At 48.9% G+C, this 24,349-nt stretch overlaps 1 long non-coding RNA gene across 1 annotated transcript in view; it reads left to right on the top strand.

Moving 5' to 3' along the window:
• LOC120386259 overlaps window positions 1–24,349 on the top strand; it is a 117,479-nt gene that overhangs the window by 34,992 nt on the left and 58,138 nt on the right. The window contains exons 3-4 of the long non-coding RNA XR_005589615.1: window positions 15,471–15,575; window positions 17,889–18,002. This is a non-coding gene — a long non-coding RNA (uncharacterized LOC120386259). The remainder of the gene's footprint in view (window positions 1–15,470; window positions 15,576–17,888; window positions 18,003–24,349) is intronic.

Below are 24,349 nucleotides of genomic sequence, written 5' to 3'. Positions count from 1 at the left end.
CCTGGTCTCAAGGCACGATGGGAGGTGACTCGGCATAAAACCCCCATGCAGTGGGTAGCAGAGGGTGCTGGGTAGAGAAGCTCAATAGGGAAGGGATTGTGTGGGAGCTGGGAGGTGTCCCTGGAGTAAGAAAAAGGGCACCAGGCCATGGGAATGGAGAGATCTGTGCTTTCAGCCACCATAGGTAGGTTATTATAGATTTGGCATGTCTATTGGGTTTGCTTTTATTTATTTCTGTTGGTGCGTATCTGTAAGTCTAGCAGGCTCTTGCAGGCTATCTTGCTACCCCCTGCAGGGAGAATAACTCCAGTGGGGCCTGTGTCTAATCAGAAATGCTTTGTAGAATTATCAGCATTGGTGTCTAATTTTATTTTGATAACTGAGAATTTTCTGTAGCTTTAATTCACCAACCCCCAGCCTCCCTGCAGATCTGCTTTGTGAGCATCTCAGCATAAAGGCTGGCTGCAATGGGAGCTGCAGATTCTAGGATTTGCTAGTCCCTTCTCTAGGATGCTTGTGTTGTGGTCTCAAAAAGAGCTGCTGCTGCTTCCACTGGCGAGAGTGCTCCACTGGGGGTTTTGCTCCCCAGCCCACTACTTCATCTGCTCTTGTGAACCTCTTTCCCATCCCATCTCTGGGGGCTGGGGGAGGATCTGTTGCTCTTTTCCTGGCCCCCTAATGCTCTGAAATGAAATGGGATCCATGATTCTCTTGAGTAAATTCATGATCATCCATGCTGATAATTGTTTTTTAATGTAATTTTTTTGCCAGGCTTATCCCCTGTAAATGGAGATAGAAAAGATGTATCTTAACTATTCGCATAGCATCAATTGCTGCACCTCCCAGTTGCACTGTAGCACCCCCCAGGATTTGGTGCGCGAGTGCCTTCTCCCAGTACTTCCGAAAGGTCCAAGTTCTGGAGCTCTGTCCCCTCTTACTGCAGAGAGTGAACTCCTGGGGCTCAGTAAAATGCATGCTACGGGAGGTGGGCTTCTCCGGTCATTCTCAAAGCTGCCCTGTCTTTTGAGTTGGAAGAAACTGGAGCTATTTTGGTACCGTTCAACCCAACAAACAAATGTGTTGCACTCCACCAGCCACCACCTGTATCTATCCTGCATTGGCAAACAGTCAAGGAATGCAAGAGCCTCATTGTAGAGGAATTGCATTGCTATGGGAGGACACCGTGCCCTCATGCAGTTGCATGAAGAGTCAATGTCATAGTTGGAGCTGGGCGACTCTTTCAGTTGAATAGTAAATTTCCAGGCAAATGCTGTTTTGGGGTGACTGAAACTATTAATGAATTTGGGCTGAATTCCTCGAGTAGTTCTGGCTGAATAATAATGGGGATTTGTTTTTTTAAGTTGAAATGGTTTGTTTGGAGATTTTTTTTAAATGAAATATTTTGACTTTGCACTCCAAAACGATGTTTCACTTCAAAATTTAGCTAAACTTGTTTGGTTTTGTTTTTGTTTTAAAGAGTTTTTAAAAAACCCACCTGAAACCAAATTGGTTTGGGTCAAATGAAACACTTTGTTCAAATGGAAACTGTTTGTTTCATTTCATTGAGGAATGCCTCTCTCCCCTCCAAATTTAATCCATTTTGAACCAAAATGGAATTTTTTTTCTGGTCTGGCCCCTGACACACAAATCCGTGATTTGCTCAGGTCCAGTCACAGTGCCCCCAAACGTGGAGATTCTGTAGCTGTCCCAAGTTAACTTGCAGGATGAGGGATGGACCTATGAAAACTCAGCCTGGCACATGAATTGCAGGGTAAATAACAACCCTGCCAGAGGGGTGACTGCAGAGGAAGGAGAGATGTTCCTTTCTATATTGAGTCCCATGTTACCCACTCTCTGACTGGCTGCTTCATGGCACTCACTGTGTTTGTTAGCGTGCCATATTGCTTGGTCAGATCTCTCCTCCTCTTGCCCACAGATCTTGAGAAAACCCTAAATGCATTACATGTTCCTGAAATGCACTGTATAATCCATTGCATAAAGCATTACCATTCTAAGGCAGTGCTTTCTTGTAAATAAAACATGCAATTGGAATTTAGCATCATACAGATAATCTGTTCTCATGACAAATATTCTTACAATTGCAACAAACCATAGGAGAGGATCTAATGGTATTATTTTAATAGACACATCACTTTAAACTAAGGCAGTCCCCATCTGCTTCACTCCTCTGATTACAAATGCAAACGAGAACGCTGTTCCCAGCAGCATCCTAACGAGGTGTGCTAGTGACTTAAATGTCCTCATCTGTTCTTAATCATAGCATCACACGGCTGGCTGTATTCTCTCTTCAGCGAAAAAGACACAAACTTCAGGGAAACTGCTCTGAAGAGCAATTCCCCTGATAGGGCAATTGTCTTGCATAGTGGTATGACAACCCCCTTTTGGCTAGATGTTCAAGTGGACCACAATCAGTGGCAGATGTAACCTGTGATTGAATGACATTCCTCCCCGCCCCTTGTTATTACCGTGGCTTGCACAAGCTCATGCAGGAGCCTGTGGAAGAGCCAGGAATGGAAACCTGGGCTCCTGTCTCTCAGTCCAGTGCCTCTAACCAAAAGACTGTCCTTCCCTTCCAATGGGCACCCCAAAGAGAATCTCTATCTTGGACGATTCAAGTCTGACTGAGGTTCATAGGTACTACTGCAGTATAAATAACAATACCCAGTCCTGAGCAGGCCATGTTCTCATGCTGCCTTCTCACCACTTGCTTTCCAGAGGCATTCCTGTAGGGAATGTCTTTTCTCTGACCCTTGGGGAGATGCATGATAGAGATGCAGGAAGAACTCCTGAGAATTTAGCAGGATGGAAATAAGAGAAGCCTCTACATAGTCCTAGCTAACCCTACTCTTCCAGGATCTGTAGTGGTTGCAAAGCCTCTTGGGCTGGACTCGTGCCTGTTGTGGCAGACGTCCTGTCCTGATTGCTTACAGGACAGGACGTGTGTCCTGGGGCACTGTGTGTGCGGAATCTGAGAGCTAGCGAGTGCTACAGTTTGGCTTTTGTGAACATGAAGGGGAATACCCTAAGGCAACCGGATACAGGCCTGTGTCCCAGTCACTGTCAGACACTACACTGGAAACACAGAGCCAGTCTCCAGCCCAGCCAGTGCAGCACTGCTAGGGCCCATTCAGTTCCAGTTCGGTGCTGAATCGATGAGGGATGTCGCTGCAGAGAAACTCCCCAACTGGCAGGGGAACCCTAGCACAGCATGAGTCTCTGTGCATTGTGATCTCTAGTCAACGAGAACCCGCAACTGACAAATGCCCCCTCTCTTTCTGATTTACTGCTCTTTTCCTGGGGCTACTGCAGTAATGAGTCAACAGTGCAGTATATTTAAATGCAAAATACCATTATCCTTCATTAAAAGATCTGTCATTGCCCAGACTGCACAGGGGAGAGTTATTACGCCATTACACTTCTAGTGACACATCACTTTCACAACCCCTCAGAGCACACACGGTGCTAGGATGATGCATGGTTCCCGCCTCAGCATCTTGCTCTTAGGTAGGCACATGGGCTGCTAGCAGCCTGTGGCAGCCAAGTCCCAGTGCATGTGTTATGATCCTCACTGTAGCAATTTGAAGCCTTGCCCTTTTAATTTTCATTTACAAGGCAAGCGCTAGTGGCTTCCAGATAATCTGAGGGATATACTAGACTAAGCTACCCTGGTGTATTTCAGAGATGTCTCAGTAGTGGGCTCGGGAGGATTTGAAATGGCTGCTGCATCCTAAATATCTTCAGTGTTAAACCCTTGTGAAGGCTTTGCTATGAGGAGACTCCTGCTCAGTCTTTAATGGCTCTGGCAAACCCACTGATTGTGGCAATCTCACCCCACTGGAGTCTGAGCTGCTGGGACCCTCGCAAGAACTGATCAACGCAAACTGCAATTCTCCATGCTCACAGAGGACTCTGCCAGAGGATTCCAGCTAGTCCCAAGAGAGACAACTATCTGGGCCTCCCGTGCTGTACACATCAAGCCGTGGCCAAGAGGGCCCCACAGGCTAAAGCTCGCAGGTTTGCCCCTCAGCGAGATGGACCCAACCTTACTAGGGTTAGAGCTGGTCTGAATTTTCTGGTGATTCATGTTTTGTCAAAAGATGCTGCTTCATCAGAACCAAACTGGTCACAAAATAGAGTTGGGTTTGGTGAATTTCCCAATGTGAAAAATTGTCAGTTTCAAAATTGCTGAAATACTTTGTTTTGACTTCCTTAAAAAAAATCTACTTTTCTGGTTCAAAATGATTTTTTGTTTTGACCTGAAATAAATATTCCCCCCTCCATAACTTGGTTTGTGAATATTTTCAAGACTTCAACTTTTTGTCTCCATTTGAGATGACAGGAGGGGGTGGTGTGAGGGGAAGGGGAGAGGCGAAGGCCTTCCAAATATTTGTGGGATAGGTAAATAGTTTCTGGCTCAGCGCTGTTACGATTAAGAGATGCCCATAAAGATTTGGGGCTCTTCTTCTCTATGTCAACATTAGGCCTTGCCATGCTGGAATGGCCCTGTGGTCCTTCTAGTGGAGAATCCTGCTTCTAATCAGCCACTGGCCAATGTTGGATGCTTGGTATGAGAGTGAACACCACCATGCTCTCCCTGGGACACTGTGCACTCCAGTTGCATGAAATGAAGCATGTCTTCCTGACCCTGGCTTGCTATCACCATGTCAGCAGGAGGAACCATTAAATATAGAAATACCTGAAATGTCAAAGCAAAGGAGAGATCCACAATGTGCAGTGAAAAAATTCCTTCCAGATGAGAACTCCTGACCTCCCTGGGATATCTGCAGCCTTCCTCATGGCCTTTATTATTCATGGCCATAACTTCTGAATCACACCCAGCAGCTCTGCACTTGGGCTAGAGATTAATCAAGACCTTTAATCTCAGCCCTGTCAAGAAAATACAAAATCCCTAAATGAAAATCTGATTTTTGGACTGAATCATATTGGCCAAACTCCACAGTTCTCAAGCTGTTCCCCTGCGAGGGCTCTCTGCGGGGTCTGCTCTTGTTCAAGCTGTCAATACACATTAGCAGACAGGCCTAGCTGGAGCGGCGTTTTGACTCTGCGTCAGGAAGTTGGAGTGCTGTACAATTTTCCCCCTTTCCCCACCCTCAAGGTGGGAGGCTGTAGTGTGAATTTGCTCTGTTGACTTCTCGAATTCCTGTGATTAGACATAAACAGAAAAGTCAGAACCATGGGGAGTTCAACCTTTTCTGAGACTAACAAGTGTGTGTTCCGTGACAGGAGGAAAACAAGGAAGTGGAAGGGGAGGGAGCTGGATGCTATGTAAAGTCTTTTTACACTAGCTGTAGAGATGGGATCAGGGTCCTGATTTCTTGCAGTTTGGATCCTGGGTTTTGTTGTGGGCCGTTATAAGCACAGTGGTGGCTCTAGGCGGGGCACAAAATTGCCCTGGCTGCCTGCTAGCACACTGATAAAGGGGACGTTGGGAGTGTGTCTCAGGTCTTTGCTTTGACTGCGAGACAATGCAGGGAGGCTATTCTAGTGGCTCCGACTGGCAATGGGGCAGCAGGAGTCCATGGAACCCTTCATGTTAAAGAGGCACTTTGTAGCTGTGCATGGTGTATGGCCTTTAGAGGAGCATTGGGTTTATTCTTCCCTCTTTCTAAGCCAGGCATTAAATTGGAGACAGGACTGAACCAAATCCCTAGATCCAAACAAATCCTCAGACTTTAGGGGAGGGATTAAGACTCGTGTGTGTGGCTTGGCTTGATGTCAGCAGAGCAAATTTCAGCCACCCTGTCCAATGCAGGCATACAGCCTTCACACCATGGATCATCGCATGTAAGCATCCTTCCCATCTGGATGGAGGTGAAACATTATCTGCTGCCAGCTACCTTAGGCCCTGCTTCCATATCAATGACTGCTCCGTGGGTTACATCTGAGAAGGGACAGCATACATTTCCCATTAATTCTGATCACTTGTTCCTGCCTCAATACTTTTCAGGAGACTTTGTCATCACATTTTTATAGTCTTGTTGGGAAATGACATGAGCTGCCTCTTGAGCCTTTATATTTCACTTAATTTAAACATTTCCTCCAATCTGAAGATGTAATGGTCTAAAAAGCTTCTTGATGAGATGAAAGGAAAGGGCATGAAAAATATCCACTTCAAAAAGAGTGATGGGTAACTTCTGACAAGGCCTGTGAAACTGCTCTAGTACAAGGACTGAGAGCCACCAGAAGGTACTAGTGAAACCACCATTGCTGGTCCTGTTCACTGGAACATACAGGATTTGGATGTCGGAGAACTGCTGCTTGTTAGCTGCGGTGCAGCTCTTTACAGAAGCAGCGCATGTTGCCTCTAAAAGCTTTTGGATGGCCTTCGTCTCCTTCTGAGGTGCAGAGCTGCTGCCTGAAGGTTATACTCACCAAAAACCCAACACGGCATGCATGGTGCAGCATGACCTAGGTCGCGTCTGTTGAGTTAACCTGTTCCCACCTGTAACAAGCTCGGAGAAGAGCAGCTTTTGTTCTTCTCCCAAAACACAGAGCCAATTCCTGGCAAAACTCTTATTGACTCCAGCAGGAGTCAATTCCTTGCTTGATTTTCCTGAGCCTCCTCCATCTCCTATGTCTATACCTGTAGAAGCTTTAATACTCTACAATGTGTCCCATCCTAAGGTCATTCGCTAAACTAATCTTGACTGGGAGGAATCCTGAACTTGATGTGGCATTTGTACACCTGGCCTTTGCAGGACTGCTGCTTTGCGGTGAAGGAGGCAGTGCAATACACGCCACAGAGGCTGCCAGCGTGAGGAACTAGCTTTGTAAACATCTCTCCCAATAGCTAGGAAGAGCAGCCAAGTCTTTAATCTGAATTAGGTTACACACTGAGCCATCATCCAGCTGATTTCTCTGATTGCTCTTTGAAGAGGGCTGGACCAAAGGAAAGAAGGCCCGAAGGTGAGGAGTATGGGACAGAACAGGGGCGAGGTCAAATCTTAGCACCATACAGTGGGGCGTGTGTATTTAGGGAAGGGTGGAATTCTGCCAGAGCAGCCAGAAGGTACTTCGTGTGTTGGAACCAAGGGCTTGAGTGAGTCCTTTCACAGCTAAGCAGCCCTCTTTGAATTGCATGGCAGTTTAGTTGCCATCTGGCTCTCTAGAATGGCTAACACACAAGTGTGACCTTTAATGGAAGCAACAAGGTAGAGCAAAGACCCTCTCAGCTCTGGTTTGGAACGTCCCTTGCTCCACCCCTCTAAAAGCAGAGTTTGGCTTTCTGTCTGCCTGCAGCTGTGCCCCTCATAAGCTTTCAGAGACCCTGCCAATGTCCATTGCAGCAGGTGGAGACAGACTGAGATGGAGGACGTGCTGTGTCTCGTTTAGTCACCACCGAGCCCAGGAACACTGCCAGGAAGCCAGTGCTGTCCAAAGGAGGTCCATGGAGTTCATTCAATAACTCACTAACAAATACCTTGCGGTAATGCCCAGAGGCCCTGGTTGGGATTGCACAGCACCTCCTGGTGTCCCCAAACATACCAAGGTCTGGTCCCTGCCCTGAAGCATTTGCTAGTCCCAACTGAAGGGATGTTGTTACTGCAGAGCTAACTGTGGTGATCAGCACCAGGTCTAAGCAGCCACACAAGAAAGCTGAACCTCAGTGACTGACTGCATCCTCACTGGTGCTGTGCTGCACTGTGTGTGTTGCTAGGACGTCTGGGGGCACATCTCATGGTTCTTTGAGCTGCCCTGAGCTGAGCCACTCTGATTCTTTCCCAGTGAATTGTGGGAGAACCTGTCTGTTCTCTGGGCACTCAAGCACATTTGAGTGATTTAACTTGTATACACAGGGCAAAGTGGGCGGATTACTAGCCCAACTGAAAGCAATACCTGAGCTCTAGCCTATATCCAGGATGAACCAGCTAGCTTGGATGTAAAACACCTCTACACTGGGGTTAGAGTGCTTTGTGTGTGGACGGGAGCAGGTAGGGGCAATACATGAGTACAAGCCTGAATTGCTTCTGTAGTGAAGACAAGCCCTAGGAGAAGATGTGGGGAGGTTCTCTGTGTGTTTGTCCTTCAACTACCACAGAGGTGATTCGTTCTCCATAGGCAACAAACTTCAAGAAATTTGTTTGGAGGGAGGGGGTGGACAAGTAGACTGCTGCCTGGTCCTTCTCAGTAATCAGTAAATGCCGGTTGGTTTCTCCTAGCCAACAGCAGTTCTACTGCCCACCAGAGCTCCCATCTCTTTTCTTGTTATTTGATTCTTCCTTCCTTCCTTCCTGAGGGAGCCAGCTATCTGACTGCTTTGTGCTGCCACGGTAGGAGCCAGTATCTGGCCCGTGAGCTCTGTGCCTCAGTTACCTGGCTTGCAGGGATGTTGGGAAGAAACTCATCAGTGTCTGAGTGGCTCAGATGGTGAAGTGATGATACCTAGACTTCTCTCCTTCTTCTTTTCTCTTCTAAATAAACCTTTAGATACTAAAGAATTGACAACTGCGTGGTTATTGGGTAAGACCTGAGTTATATATTGACCTTGCTATGTGGCTGATCTCTTGGGATTAGAAGAACCCTTTGTTTGGTGAAATTGGTTTTAAATAACCACTCATCATTCAGTCTAGGGCCTGGGTAGTGAAACAAAGGCTGGGACGCCGAGGGAGATTGCAGTTTGGACTTCTAGTTAACCAGTGGGGTGAGACAGAAGTTTACGTTTGTTACTGGCTTGGTAGATCTTATGGAAGAATAACCATTGGGGTGAGTCTATCCTATTTCTCCATAGTTTGTCCTGAATCTGGTATCCTCAGTTGTGACCCACCAGGGCCAGCTTTAGGGAGATTTAGCTGATTCTCCGGACCTGGGCTCTGCGCCCCTAAGAGGGCCCTGCAACGTCCCAAAGGAGCTGCTGCTGAAGTCCTGCCGCTGTCTTCTTTGGCGGCAGCTCAATCGCTGCCGCGGAGGAAGGTCCCTTCACCGAAATGCCGCCGAAGACAGCGGCAGCTGATTGAGCTGCTGCCGAAGTCCCGGCACTGTCGGCGGCAGCAGCTCAAGCGTTGCCGCTGTCTTCGGCGGCATTTCGGCAGAGGGACCTTCCTCTGCGGCAGCGATTGAGCTGCCGCCAAAGACAGCAGCAGGACTTTGGCAGCAGCTCCTTTGGGATGTTGCGGGGCCCTCTTAGGGGCGCGGAGCCCAGTTCCGGAGAATCGGCTGAATTGCCCTAAAGCTCCTTCGAATCGGGCCCCGTGGTGCCTAAAGCCGGCCCTATGACCCACCGAGGCACAGTGACCGTGAGGGTGGGGGGAAATTCCCTGAGATCAGACATTGTGGTCTCCCAAGAGCTATTTTTGGCCAAGATTGGTTTACTTTCATCCAAGGCACTTGGTGCCAGGGAAAATTAAAGTGAGAGACCTTTTGTGGCCTTCCATATAAATGTCATAACAACTGGTGTCGTACCATAAAGTTTTAATACAGAAATCATTGCTCCTTCTGCTCTTTGATTGTAAAAGTCAGAAGTATTGAAAAAGCCCTACTGGTAATTTTGTCTCTGGGAAAGAAACAAGGAGCCCTTTTCACTTCTACTGTGTTAGGAAATAAATCACTGAGGAACGCAACCCCAAGCTCTGTTTCTTCCTCTATCTTGACACAATAATCTATACTTACAGTTAGATTCCTCCCTAGCTTGGCTCTCCTAGCAAAGGTTCACTGCTCCAGCTGCTGTCATATTCTGAAAGCTGGTGGCTGTGTGGTTTGTGGGGGTTTTAATGCAAATGTACTCTTATCTATCTTTACAGCAACCTGTCTTCCCTAGTATATAAGCCTCTCTAGAAAGATGGAGGTGAATCAATAGGCTTAATCTGCTGACACGCACAGAGGCCCTTTCAGGCAGTCAGAATATTTGGAGTGTCCCTTAGAATGAAGGGGATGATATGAGGAAGTTAGTTTTTTTGAGATTGGGATTGGGACCTCTGGAAGATCTCTAATTAAAAAAGGGAACTGCCATCCCATGGGAAATTCGGAGACTGACATCTGTCTCTTGTCCTGAATTGGGACAAAGTGGAAACTTTTTTTGACCTCTTTGAACCGAACAGGTCAGGTCACACTCGCTTCTGCCTCAGCAAGGGTTGCAGCAGTGACTCGTGGGCTTTGTAGTTCTGGATCCCTCAGGGCCCATTCTCACTCTGGGCCCTGCTCCCTGGCCAGATAACATCTCCCATGATGCACCACAATCTTTCCCTGTGGCTGAGCTGCTGCAGTCCATGACTGGAGTCCCAGGAACACTTCATTTTGACTTTCCCATGGGAAAAAGTAGATGGTTTTTTCCAGTAGAGAAATGTTCCATTCAACTTTTTTTGATCTTCTATTCTAGTCCAGCTGCAGGTATGAGTTTAGAGCCTTATTGGACACTCTGTCTATGAGCATTTGCATTATTGCCCATGCTCCATCCTTTGGGAAAATCTGTTTTGCCTTGGGGCTTCTAAGCAACAGCGTTGGGTTCTATGCTATAGACACGTGTTGAAACCCATGTGGGCTACTGAAAGGCTTGAAGTGCTTTCTAGCTGTTCATTTCAAGAGGGGCCAATGTGTCTTGTGTCTAAAATCCTCTTGGGCCAAATGGGCAACACACCAGACACGAGTTTGGCCCCTGCCGTTTATTTTTAGCTGTCTGATAAATAACTGTTACAAACCCAGAGATGATCTCTTAAGTCTGCAACAGATTGAACCGGGGGATTCAGAGTGGAAACTGCATCCTTAAAGTGACTTTGTTCTATAGCAGGAATCATCTTCAGAGACAGTCTGCATAAAGCTCACAGAACTCACTGGTGCAGGGAGTTGCTGATGGGGGTCATCACTCTGGTCACCTGGCATGTCATGTGACAGTCGGGATGTAACTTTGCTCCAACAATGCAAGCCTCTACTATATTCACTAATGAAGACTCTTTCTGTCCACCACGGGTCAGTTCATGTGCCATCCTGCAGAGGTGTATGTACCAGCACATGCATTAAAATACTCTGCATCCTTTTGCACTAGCAGCCCACTTCATCTGTATATATGCTCCTACGTAAGCCATAAAGCTCCATCTGTGACTTCAGAGGCCACAGACTCTCATGGCTACAGCCTGATTAAACCCAGGTTTCTGACTCCCCTGAAGGTGCCAGAAAAGCTGGTGGAAGGGGCAGCAATCTTGCCCAGTACTCTTCATCCCCCTGAGTCTTGTCCAGTTTAAAGAGACATTGTGAAGGGTGACTGGGGCACGGATTGAACCTACCCTAAAAATCCTTGTATGAAAAGTGCCCTGCTGTCTCATCCCTCCCCAAAGGGTGCTGCAGTGCCTTTGAAACTTCAGCTCCTTGAGTTAAGATCAAGTGGAACCGCTTCAATATGTGACACTCTCTACTGGGGGAGCCTAGATTCTGTCCTTGCAGGAGGTCACGAAGCATTGCCTCCTGCAACAGCTCTTGCTTCTATATTACCCTTCAGCAGTGTCCTTGGAGCACAGCACAATTAACTGGAAAACCATAATTGTACTTAGTGCCATTTAGCTGCAGTCAACATATTCCCTTTGTCTTGTGTGATGGACTGTGCTGCTCCAATCCCATTAGGAAGGGAACATCCTAGTGTGCATGCACTAGCTCCCTACAAAATGCCCTGGCTCAAGCTTATAACAAAACAAATAACGTGCTGACGCGGACTATAATAGTCTCTCTATGGCAGCCTATTATCAGCTGAGTAGGCTGGGTGCCAGTGCTCAGAACCCAGAATGCAAACAAAGGAACTCTTGCAGTGATCTCTGCAAAGGAGGCCTTGCAAAATGCCGGGGGGCTTGAGGGAAGGGTCATTTTAGTAGTTCTTGTTGAGCTGGGGGGGGGTGGCCTGCTAACCTTTAGGAGATGGATAAAAGGGCCTTCCTAATGGAGATGTAGGTAAGATCCAAAGGCCGAGGCTAGCAGGGCTGTGCAGAATACTCCGAATCGACTCTGAAAATCCCAGGAACTTGAGGGCTTGCCTTCACCTTCCATTTCCTGAAGCTGATCCAATCTGGCCTCTCCCTCCAGAAAAGCACCATCACTGAGTGAAGGTGGATCTGTTTAGCAACATTTTGATTTTAAACCTTCCCTTCTAACAAAGCGATAGCTTGCATCAGCACTTGCAAAGGCAAAGTGGCCATCCTGTGAAATTCTCCAGAAGCAAACCCGTGCCTCACAAACTGCCTGGACTGGAATCCAGACTGGCCTCCCCAGCTATGTGAGCAGTTGATCACCAACCGAGATCAGGCACAGAAACCTGCCAGGGAAGGGGCCTGCAGCTGCAGAAGGCACCTGCCATCTCACCTTGGCAACAGCCCCCAGATGAGTGGTGCTGCCACGGAGGAGTGACCAGTGTGGCACTGAATAGACGCCTGTCCTGAGTAACCTCTTGGGTAGGATTCCTCTGGAGGCCCGAGGCTGCTGCTGAAGCCAGTTCTCTCCCAGGCAATTTGGTTCCCTTCTTCTGTAACTTCATCTCTTCCAGTGACTCTTTCTAGATCATTCTCTAGAGAAGGGTGGAATAGCTGGCTGTTCGCGACTCTGAAGTAGGCAGGGTTTGAACTACAAGAGACAACTGGATCTAGAGCCATCCACCCCTATAAACTAGGCCAGTGGTTCTCAGCCTTTCCAGACTACTGTATCCTTTTCAGGAGTCTGATTTGTCTTGTGTACCCCAAGTTTTACCTCACTTAAAAAGTACTTGCTTATAAAATCAAACCTAAAGCCACAAGTGTCCCAGCACACTATTACTGAAAAGCTGCTTGCTTTCTCATTTTTACCACAATTCTAAAATAAATCAGTTGGAGTATAACTATTGTACTTGCGTTTCAGTGTATAGTATATAGAGCAGTATAAACAAGTCTGTATGAAATTTAATTTGCACTGATTTCACCAGTGCTTTTTATGTAGCCTGTTGTAAAACCAGGCAAATCTCTAACTGAGCTGATGTACCCCCTGTATGACCTCTGCATACCCCCAAGGGTACCCGTACTGCTGGTTGAGAACTACTGTAGTAGGCAACCTTGGGGCTAATCTATCCACTCACCTCCACAATAGAGTGCCCTAGGTGGTGGTGGTGGGGGGGTGCTGAGAACTGCAGAAGCAGAGTGCATGTCTTACCCCCCCTACAGTGGGGGCTGGAAGGAAATACGACTCACTTAACTTCCTCCCCAAATGTAAATCATTCATCATTAAGCCTAGTCTCCAGGTCACTAAATGAGACCTCCAGTCCTCCCATACGCCCTCTCTTAATTAGCAGACTGAAACCAATGAGGAATTCACTGGTAGAAACATTGACTCCACATCAAGTTTGTAAGCTGCAGATAACTCCCAATTATCCATCAAAGCTTTGTTCTCCAGAGCTATTGCACTGGGACAGTTCTGGTTTGGTTTCTGCTCAGCTGATGAAAGAGATGCTTGAACAGGTAATGCCTGCGACTCCAATTACATGACAAGCCACTCCTGGCAGGAGGAGGAATGGCTGCACAAAGGCACAACTCCGGTTTGAAAGAGAGTCCTTGGCAATCTTCCTGCACATGGACAAAACCGGACCCAGCAATGTCCTGAGGCCGGATGTCTGGAAAGGAGGGCAATTTTTTTATTTGTCACACTGACAGTTCAGCTGCTATTCTGAAGCTTCTCTGGCAGGAGAAAGAGACGAGCCTAAACTTGTCCTCATGCAACTACACTGACTCTAGGGTTGATCTTGGGCCCAATATCACTCTCTCTTTCTCCACTGAAAGATCATGGCCCAAAGTGCTTCCCAGGCTGATTTCCCCCCTAGACTAGAAGGGCTCTGTGTGCTGTAGGTTACAGCTTGTTCTGATGCAAAGGGATTTTCAGGAGGGGTATCGGCTCTGTACTTCTGTATGCGCTTCCCCTTCCCTGCAGTCCAGAACGACAGCTTCCAGATCCCCGCTAAAGGCTCTTGAGCGCTATGGCTTGTGCCTGCAGCCACCAGGATGGAGCTTGCTGGGTGCCTGCAGCTGTGTGTGTACAAAATCAGGGCAGGGGTGAGCTCTGGCAGGCAGCCCATGGGGAGGATTGGGCTATAGCTGCAGGACAGACTCCCCTCCCCCAAACTAAACTACCAAGAGTTGGTGGGGCCAAAGCAGAAGAACAGGGGAGCCGTTGCTAGTCAGTGGGCGTAGCTTCTGGACTACTCGCGGTGCAAACCCATTGCTCCTCTGTATGGTGGATATGTCCTAACCGGAGGCTGGACAGGAACTCATGCACCTGGCTGGCTGGCTCATCTGGTCAGGTGTCTGTATCCAGCAGCGGCCAAGGGAAGAGGAACTGTTGTAGCACACCTGGCCAATTGTGCAGGTCCATAGCACACTTGGATGTGGAGGATGTTGTGATGCAGTAGGGACTGTCTGTGTCGGGGATGGGAGAGCAGGGGATGACTGTAGGTGATGGACAGGACCTGAGCCTGTAACCTGAGCCAGGCAGGGGGGAGGGGGAGTCAACACCTTTGCCCCGGAAGCTGGACAAAGGAAGAGAGCCTGCTGGAGATGGTTTTTCAGTTTTGGTTTGGGGCTGGGTGGTGGAATGCAGGGACTCCCAAGCTGGGATCTAAGCTCCCTGAACCCCCAGAAGGACTTGACTGAGGGGTCCTGCTTGTGCCTACAAACTCTGCTGTAGACGGCGTTCCTATTGTCCAATAAACCTTCTGTTTTACTGGCTGGCTGAGAGTCACTGTGAATCCCAGGAAGAGGGGGGCAGGGCTGGACCCCCCCACACTCCGTGACAGATGTCTTCTTCCTGACCCCAGTTAGTGATCTCTTATGGCCCGAAACAGGCTCTGGATGATCCTTCAACTCCACACTGAGCCAGAGGTAGTGGAGCTGCATGTGCTCTCCTGTATTCCTAAATCAGGTATCCAGTGCTGTTGTCCAGTCCTTTTTCTCTGACTCTTGCTATGCTGCCTGCTTCTATGTTCTGTAGCAGTGAGTTTAGCCATGGAACTTTATTTCCTTTGTCATCTCTTAATGTCAAGTGGCTGCTGGTTGGATTATAGTAGTTCTGCGAGGCTGTGACTGAGATCAGGGCCTTCTTGTGCCATGTACTGTACAGAATGAATAGAGGCCTGTCCTGAGTGACCTCTTGGGTAGGATTCCTCTGGAGGCCAGAGGCTGCTCCTGAAGCTGGTTCTTGCTGAGCTTTCGATCTAGATAAGTGGAGCAGAAGATGAGAAAAGAAATATCACCATTCTTGTTAGAAGTCATGACAAATACCAGCTTCTTCATGGTGCGCGCTCTCTCTCTCTCCCACTTACTAGTTATAATATAGAGCTACTGCCTCTTATTCTGGAGTCAGCTCTCTGCTCTTAGGTCTGTGGCAATCATCTCTCCCCCCCTTCCCTGGCCAGTCACTCCTGTAACAGGTGCGATGCTACAGAATTGTGGACTATTCCAAGGCTCTTAGACAAACTTTATAAATCTGTATCTGTACAGGCTTGTTAGCGATGCTGTCCCTGTGCGGAGATAAGGAACGCTTCCAGCAGAACCGAAAGACAACAGGGGTAACTAATGCAAATCCCCAATACTGAAACAAAGCAGGTAACAAGTCTTTTGAAGTTTTGTTCCCTGGGGATAAAGTGCAGGATTGTTTTGAACTGATTCAAAGGACTTGAAACAGCATTAAATAATAGCCCCTGAGCTTGGGACACAGCATCTGAGAACTGATAAGCATGAGACAGCGACCAACAGAAACTGGCCCTGCAGGAGGACCTTAGGTATTCTAGATCTACCGGGTCTCCATGTGGAAGATGAACAAGGGCCTGCGAAACTAGATTTGTGGAGAAGCTGTCTATTGTTTTACGATGTTTTCTCTGAAATACCCTTGTTTTGAATAAATAGAACCCGGCTTCATGGGAGCTGGCTGGTCACTCAGAGAGCAGCACTGCCGGTGCTGAGCTGAGGTCAGGCCTGCTGAGGTGACCATGGGGAGTTGTAAGGCTTTGCATTCTCAGGCCCTGTTCTGGAGGGAGAGGCTCAGGCCCCAAAAGAGGTGGCCCAAGACCTAGAAGGAGTGTCCTTGAGGGGGTCATAGGTGCCGTTAACTCAGGACTGGGCTAGCTTCTGTGTAGGGTGTTCAGACAGCAAGTGTGAAAAATCGGGATGGGTAGGGGGTAATAGGAGCCTATATAAGAAAAAGACCCAAGAATCAGGCCTGTCCCTATAAAATCAGGACATCTGGTCACCCTGCTTCTGTGTCTGATGTCTCAGCTGCTGCCTGTGAAGTCCAGCATCCACTTGCTGTTCATGGAGTGGGTGCCGAAACCAAAGGTGTCCCTCTCTCGGGGGATGACTTGCAGAGCCCCAGTCTGAGCGGCCCTTGGAACTGTCACGTCCAATTCTCACTCGCTCGGTATCCGGCAGCTCTGCCCGGAACTCTGCCAAACAGGAGCAAACGTTACAGCGGCTGCCAAAGGGAAGGGGAAATAAAAGATTGTTAATAGCTTGCTCCATTAAAGATCTCCTTGAAGCTGGGACGGGCCGACCTCTGCAGCCCAAGTGTCCGTGCTTGGAGCTGCTGTGTGAGTTTTAAATGGAACTCCCCACCCTGTGTAAACCTGCGGCTTGCCCAAGGGTCACAACCCCGCCAGCACCCCACTGCTCTCCTCGCCCTGCCTGGACGGGTGCGGTGGGGTTTCGAAAGCTCAGCCTGTCCTCGGGAGGATTCAGTCAAAGAGAGGAATAATGCGCACGGCAGTGCTCCGCAGCCTCTCTCAGCGGGAGCCAGGCAACGCGCTGGGAATGGGCTGGGGATGAAGCACATTTTTAAAAGCAAAATTACCAATAATAGAGTCCACATGCAGAGACTGTGTGAGCGGAAGCAAATAAATAAAAGTTCAGACAAAAGGGGCATGAACAGCGGAGCTATTTCGTGACTAGTTTTCTGTAGTTTATTCTGGTTGCCTGTCAGCGGGGGGAGTAACTAGGCAACTGTGAGAAGCGGAGAGGAAAAGCAAGCGGTGGGGACAGGGGCTGGGCAGGGGAAACTGCATGAGCAGGTGCTGCTGGAGCCACCTTGCCAGGTGAGGGAGTTGAAGAGGGGTCATGGTTCTGCTAGGTGGCCTAACAGGCTATATGAGAACGTGGTCCCTCTCGATGCTGATGCATCTTTCTCTGTTCCACTGCCAAAGGCTACCCTGTAGCTGCAGCAAAAACTCACTGCAGAGAGCAGAACCATAAGCTGATAAAAAAGCCTGCACCTCAAGCCAAATCTATCCTGGTTCCTGGGCTCAATCAATAACTCAAACTCCCAACCTCCCTGATGTTAACTGAATTCTTTGCTTTGAGGGGCTGTTCATTTCTGCTGCGTTTCCTTCCTGGCCTCTGGAGCAGAACTCTGCAACATTGGAAAGGCAGCCAAACACTCCGCTGACTCCCAAAGCCCTCTTCACTGCAGCCTTGTCTGCACTCTGTGGCTTTTGGTCCCTCCTCTACAAAAAATCACGCACATGGGTTTTTTCCCCCAACACCAATGTCCTTGGAAATGCTGGGCCTCTGCATGAAGTATTACCACGGGAATACGTGTTGGCTGTATTGCACCACCAGGGCTGACTCTGGGTCTCGAAAGTAACGGTCGTCTGTTGCAAAGCCTGTGCACTTAAAACTGGGAGAATTTCCATTTCTGAAGCCTAGTCTCCTGGTCACTGAATAAGAGCCCCTCAGTCCCCTCCCCCATACACCCTCTTTTACTTAGCAGATTCAAACCAATGGAGTAATTGTGGAAGCAGAAACATCATGTGACCTGTGTAACCAATGGCATATGACATTTAGTCTATGGAAGCACTGAAACAAGTTGAATAAATTTCAGCCCCTGGCTTGTTCATGATCTAATGCTTTTACTGGAACAATTTACAGACAGGCCGGTGAAAATCTTCAGACAATTACCAGGCAGCGTGAGGAGGGCTTCTCTGCGGCGACTGCAGTGAATGCAGGATACTAAAGCAGTCGTGACAGTGCACAAAGCTCAAGGTAAGTTTTTCTGCTCCCTTGTGGGGTGGGTGTAACTTAGACCCAGTTGAGATGAAGACTTGTGAGCACAAATGCACAATGTGCTGCTTTCTTTCCTTCCAGCGTTGACACTACACTTGCCTGTTCTAGCATATGCTCCTGCTAGGAAATGTGTAGGCTGGAATAGCCATGAGAAGTAAATAGTCCATGCAAAAATCAATCTCTTACATAACATTTTTAAAGTGCCCCTACTGGGGCTGTGTGCGATCTTTCTTTGTTCTCCTTTAGTGGCTGGTCCATAGAAGAGAAGAGTCAATTAAAAGACCCCCCCCCCCACTGCTTCATAAGCAGAGATAGAGCCCTCAACCTCTAACACTACAAGCACCATGCTCTAACGATTTGAGCTAAGAAGAGTAATTTCTCTAGCTGGCCGCTGTTGTAGGCTCTAATCCCCTTTACAGGAAGACAAAGACACATCTAGAGTAAATTACAGCAGAACATGTTTGTGGTACGTTATGTAGCACTAGGCTGGTTTTGAACTGGCTACCTTGTGCCTCTTGGCCTGTTAAGTTCCCACCAGAAGTAGCTTTTTAGCTTGTGGCGTCTCTAATGGGGAGTGTCCTGTATTAAGGGAAGGATGGGAGCGAAACAGCCAATGCTGTAATTCAGAGGTGATTTTTCAGCTATTTTCCCCGCCCCCCAGAAGGTGTCTCCTAGACCCTGGAAATTAAATGTGGACCATTTGGCTTAAAGCTGTCGGTTCTCTGCCTGGTATGGTACTGCTTAATAAAGCGGATCAAATGCTATCGCACAATGACGTGAGACCGGCCTTCTCTGATCCAAGGCCATCTCTCTGCAAACAGATCATGAAGGTACCACAGCACGCAGAGCACAGCTGCTCCATCCGTCCCACTTGGAAGAGGAATGGTGCTCCAGGCTGGGGAACTAACTGCTCTGCTATCCGTCTGCTCGGTGCATGCAACTTTGCAGGGAGTTCTGACAACAGCGATAGAGTTCAACGAATTGGGAGGGGGGGAAATGTTCCAAAGCCGCCTCCAGTTCTCTCCTAGGAGACTGAGCACAGTCACTGCTTTCTGACAGTGAGGACCAGGCGGCCCTGGCTTGAGTGGAGCGCATAAGGCAGGTGGACTCTTTGCAAGTCCACTCTAGGAAGCTTTGCCAAGACACAGAAGCCCTGGCGGCAGCATTCCCATTTACTCATGGCTGAGTATGTGGCTGGGAACGCTGACTGCGCCAAAGCTCTCCTCTCCCAGTCCTCCCCAAGTAGCTGCCTGTGTAACGAGCAATGTGGCCAAAGTGCAGCGCCGAGAAATATCCAGGCAGCCAGAGGGCTCGGGGGATTGTGGAGAAGAAACAGGGAACTGCAGTCCGATGGCAATCTTCCCACCCGCCTCCACTCCCTCCCAGGCTAAAAATGTTAGCCAGTAATGCTGCTTTGTGCATCAACTAATCCTGCACGCTCCGTCCTTCGCATGGGGGAGGTTGCAAACTGGCTGGTTGTGCTACTATTGCTGAATGGGGCTTCAAAGGAGCATGGAGGGAAAAGCTCTTCCCTGCATCTGGCCAAGGGCCAGTGTGATTGGGGCAGAGGCCAGTGAGGTTCAAGCCCCTCTGCTCTAGGGAGCCAAGCCTCAAAAGGGCCAGTGGGGTGGGGTGGCTCTCTCCTCCCTTGAGACACCTCTGCTGCTGCTATTGACTGTCAGACAGTAGGAGGGCGGTGGGAGGTCACAGATCCAGGCAATCTAGCCACTGACCTTCCTTCCCTCCAGCCCCAACAGGGATGAGGATCACTCATACTTCTGGCTCCCCCCAGGCTCGTGCTTAATGTGAATGGAGTTTTCCTGCAGCTCACACCACTGTAAGTGAGGAGTTTGGCCCATCTCTCTGTTCTGGAGAGACGCATACTGCTTCCCTGGCAGGAGTGAAAACCCCAAACCCATCACCCATTAGGCTCTGGAGAACTTCCATCCAGCAAGAGGGGGAGTGTCAGGGGAACTGTGCAGCTCCCAGCCACAAAGGAAGTACAGAGGGGCTTGCTTTGAACTCGCCGTTTCGCAAAGGAAACAGCAAACCTCCCACTGCTGGGGATGATACCGCCCCTCTGTATATGTAGGGGAGGTACCATTTATCTGCCCTGAGATAGCATCTTCCATCGGAGGTGGGAATTGGCTTGTGAGGCCACCCCCAATGTCTTGCTTCCCACTGCAGTGCCCCACGGTTACCTCTGTGTTTGGGTTTCCCCTGTGCCTTGCTCACACGGTGGTGAAGGCTCCAGCGCCTTGGGGGATGGGATGTTGACTCCATAACCAGTCCTGAAGTGGGTCAGAGAGGCTAGATGGGCCAATAAGCTGCACCTGGAGGGGAGCCAGGGCTCAACAGTGCTTAGTTAGGATGAAACCCACCTGGGCAGCAACAGGTGGAGCTTCTATAAAGCTAAGAACGGAAGTGGGCTGCAGGGAGAAAGAGTCTGCAGCTATTCCTGGACAGGAGGGAGGTGTGCTAGAAGTCCCTGGGTCTGGCAAGAAGTCAAAGGGGGAAGTAGCTATGGGGAGTGGAGGAAGCTTGGATGGGTAGTAAACCCAGAGATGCTAGTGGGTAGAAGGAGGAAATAGGACGGAGCCCAGGAAGTAGCAACCAGGTCTGGGAGTAAGTAGGCCATAGCTGAGGAGCATGGAGTCCCTAGGCTGGAACCCGGAGTGGGAGGCAGGCCTGGGTTCCTCTACTAGCCATTGGGCCAGTGGTACAGCCCTGGCCATAGAATGGAGGACCGCTTGGGACGGCAGAGGCATGGCTTGTCCAGAGAGGTGCTGGCAAAGCCCTGGAAGGGGAGAACTGCTGTGATGTGACCTGGCCGGAGGGCTGAGTCCCAAAGATGATGACTACCCAGAGTCCTGGAGGGTGAGGCTGAGTGACTGGGAAGGGGTATCTGACCAGTGGTGAGCTAATCCCTGGATAAGCCATGAGGAGGCAGGTCAGTGGTGAGTAGTGAACCCTGTTACACTGTGTCTGCACTACTGCTGCCCTCAGGTGGATTGGCAGGATCCACTGCAGGGAGCTGCCCCCTTGCTGGCATGCTTGTGTCTCTATCCCCGGGGAACAGGGCTAAGCATTAATGTCTGTGGGGCAGGGCTGAGAGCCAGAAGCCTGCGGAGAGAACAGCCTCTGTTCGCTTTACCACCCGGTTACATGCTGCAGCCATTAACCACTGGGTGCCTTTCAGGGTAATAAGTACCGTGATCTACAAATCAAGGCAAGGACTGTGCTTTATTGCTCTGGTTATGCTTGTGCCCAGGAGCCAGCTCTCACCATGGTGGGCTGGTGCTTCTTGGGGGCCTTCAGAGTGGTGCTTTAGCTGAATGCTACTTGGGGTTGAAAATTTGTTTAGTGGGAGAATGAAATTAACAAACCCTAAACATCCAGCAGCCTGGGCTGGACACGCAGCTTGAGAGGTCTGAGTGGCTCTCAAGCTAGCCAACCCTGGGCTAGGTCTGGTGACAAGTTGTAAGCAATGACCTGCACATTTTCCTCGCCCACCCCACAGCTTAGGAGAAACACAGGAGCTCAGGCTCTCAGCCCTGAAATGGGGGAGTAGCTTTTCTCTGGCCCAATATTGCAGCCCTCTGCAAGAGAGTCAGCTGTTCTAGGTGTTTCTGCACCCTTCCTGTTTGTAGGACTCTTCCCAACAATCATGGGAGGTGTCTAAAAGGGAAGCCTGTCGTGTTGGGGGCAGGAGGGATGAGTAATGCAATATGGATTATTTCACTTCTCGGGCTCTGTTTCCAATCCAGCCAACTTCTGATCACTTACAACTTATCTGGTAGCACTGTCGTTCTCAGCCAGGGGTATGTGTACTGCTGGAGATACACAGAGGTCTTCCAGGGGGTACATCAACTCATCTAGGTATTTTGCCTAGGTTTGCAACAGACTACATAAAGAGCACTAGGGAAGTCAGTACAAACTAAAATTTCATGCAATGATTTGTTTATACTGCTCTCTATACTATACACTGAAATGCAAGTACAATATTTATATTCCAATTGACTTTATAATGATATGGTAAAACTGAGAAAGTAAGCAATTTTTCAGTAATAGTGTGCTGGGACACTTTTTTGTAAGGAAGTAGTTAAGTGAGATGAAACTTGGGGATACACAAGACCGATCAGACTCCTGAAAGGGGTACAGTAGTCTGGAGAGATTGAGAGCCACTGACAGCCTCTGAAACTTGTCTGGTCTCCGTCCAGTCAGTAGGAGCAGCTATACTGCACCAGACCACTAGTCCATCTAGCCCCTATCCTTTCTCTGAGAGGAGCCAATCCCAGGTGCTTCAGCGGAAGGTGTAAACCCCTCCTTCCCCTATCCCGAGCTGGCGATATCTGCCCAAAGCGGAGAAGCTTCCTCGGACTCTGCAGAGAGCTGGTTTTGTTCACATCCCAAAGCATTGTTTTGTAAATATTGATCATAGTAGATGTGTCTACAGAGCAGTGTTGACCAAAATATGCTGAGTATGTATTCCCATACCACAAATATTAATCTGCATTAAGTACACCATGTGAATGTAGCATTGTAGTGTGTGGGTATGTATATATGTGTATGTTTATATATAAAATGTCTTTCTATAATCCTATTCACTCATGCTAATTGTCCCATAACCTCTTGCGTTAGCTGACGCAAGCTTTGACTCAAGTAGGCAGGAAATCTGTCAGGATCAGGACCTATGGGGGTTTTATCATAGTGACAGGCAGGGAATTACTCTCTCTCAGTATTGTATTGCAATGTGCCAAAGGTAAGGACAAAATATGAGTGTTCTGCCTGGGAGGGGCCTTCCTGCCCTTGGTACCAGGAATGCGTGTGCTCAGAACAAAGAGCTAAGGGTACCAGACAAACAAGACAGAATGATGATTGGTTAACTCTAGCCTGAGATGATGCATACAGTACTTTTTTACTTGTAACTTTGGAAGCAAGCCTTTCTTGTAAGGTGAATTCATGTTTCATGAAATGACTTCCCGGAAATTAGTATCGTATTGAACCTTTTTTCTTGTGTTCTATTATGATGACTTGTAGCAATAAGCCTGACTGATGTTGGTTATTTGGTCTCCTGAGTATATTACATCCCGAACCAAAGTGTGGTTAAGCAATTGACTGGGCAATTTACCAACAGTGTACACTTCCCACCACATATGACACAAGCTGGCTGTCTCTGCAGAGACGTCAAGGACTGAGCACAGAATCTGCCATACCCTCTCCCCCAAACCAGAGGTGGTTCCTTGAGTCCTGGGTTCTCAGCCTGGGGATCCTGGACACCCTCTTCTTGCCATATTGCTGAATGAGACTGGTCTTGGAGTGGAGCCAGCATGGCAAAGGTTGAGACATGCTGCTCTAGGGGATGGTCTCAGGAAGGCTGACCTGATTCCATTCAAGACCTTATCCCTCACCAGCAGTGTACCTGATCTGCCGATCAGCTGGATCTCAGGGCTGTCGTTCCAGCAGTTCTCCTCAGCAAATGATGGCAAAGGGATTCACAATAGGAGTGTTCTTGCTCGCTGAGGAGCTGGGCTTGTTTGGATCTGCTCTTTGTGGGCATCAGTGCTGGTACCTCTCATGCACTACAGACATTTGCCATCCTTCATGCTGCTCCCTGGAGCATTGCCCATCAATAGCAAAGTGACTCTTGCTGCCTGGCCCTCTCCCTTCCAGGGCACACCTGGGGGATGGTGGTGGAGGGGTGTGTGGCAATTCCGCACCTCGGCTGTAGCTCCTAGAGGCTCCTATCAGGGGCACAACTCTTCATGGAGGCTGCACGGGCTTCCACAGCCTCTGAAGAAGGGAGGCACAAGCTGCCTCCTGTGCCCTAGACAAGGGGTGAAGCTGATCCATTGAGTCACATTTAAAGAGCAAATAGAAACAAGAGCTGTTTTTATGATCTTTTCTTGGATTTTGCCTGCTGGGTGTTGGCCGTAAGTCACTGCTCCCTTGGGACATGGCTGTATCTGTCTGCTGCTTATGATGGGACATCAGTGATTCAGAGCTGAACTTGAAATATCCAAGGTGGTACATGTCTCTCTCTGAATCTCCTCCCTCCCCTCCTCTATTTCATTCTCTTCTGGGTCACAGAACTTGGTTTTCCCAGGCTCTTTGGGCAGAAGGACTCTGGCTTCCCCTGAGGTTGCACCTTCTCTACAAAGTGCAGCAGCACGCCGCCCCTGCTAGAATGCATTGCACGGATTGACTGAATATGGAAATGAATTACTCGGACCCCCGAGCTGGAGGATGAGCTGCAGGTGTGGTGGTGGAGAGAGATTTCCAGTCTGAATCCTGCTGATGCTTTCCTGAAATCTGAGTTGTTTAAT

Source organism: Mauremys reevesii, linkage group 18, assembly GCF_016161935.1.
Source record: "Mauremys reevesii isolate NIE-2019 linkage group 18, ASM1616193v1, whole genome shotgun sequence".
Lineage (NCBI taxonomy): Eukaryota > Metazoa > Chordata > Testudines > Geoemydidae > Mauremys > Mauremys reevesii.
This window is presented reverse-complemented; position numbering and strand designations above follow the sequence as displayed.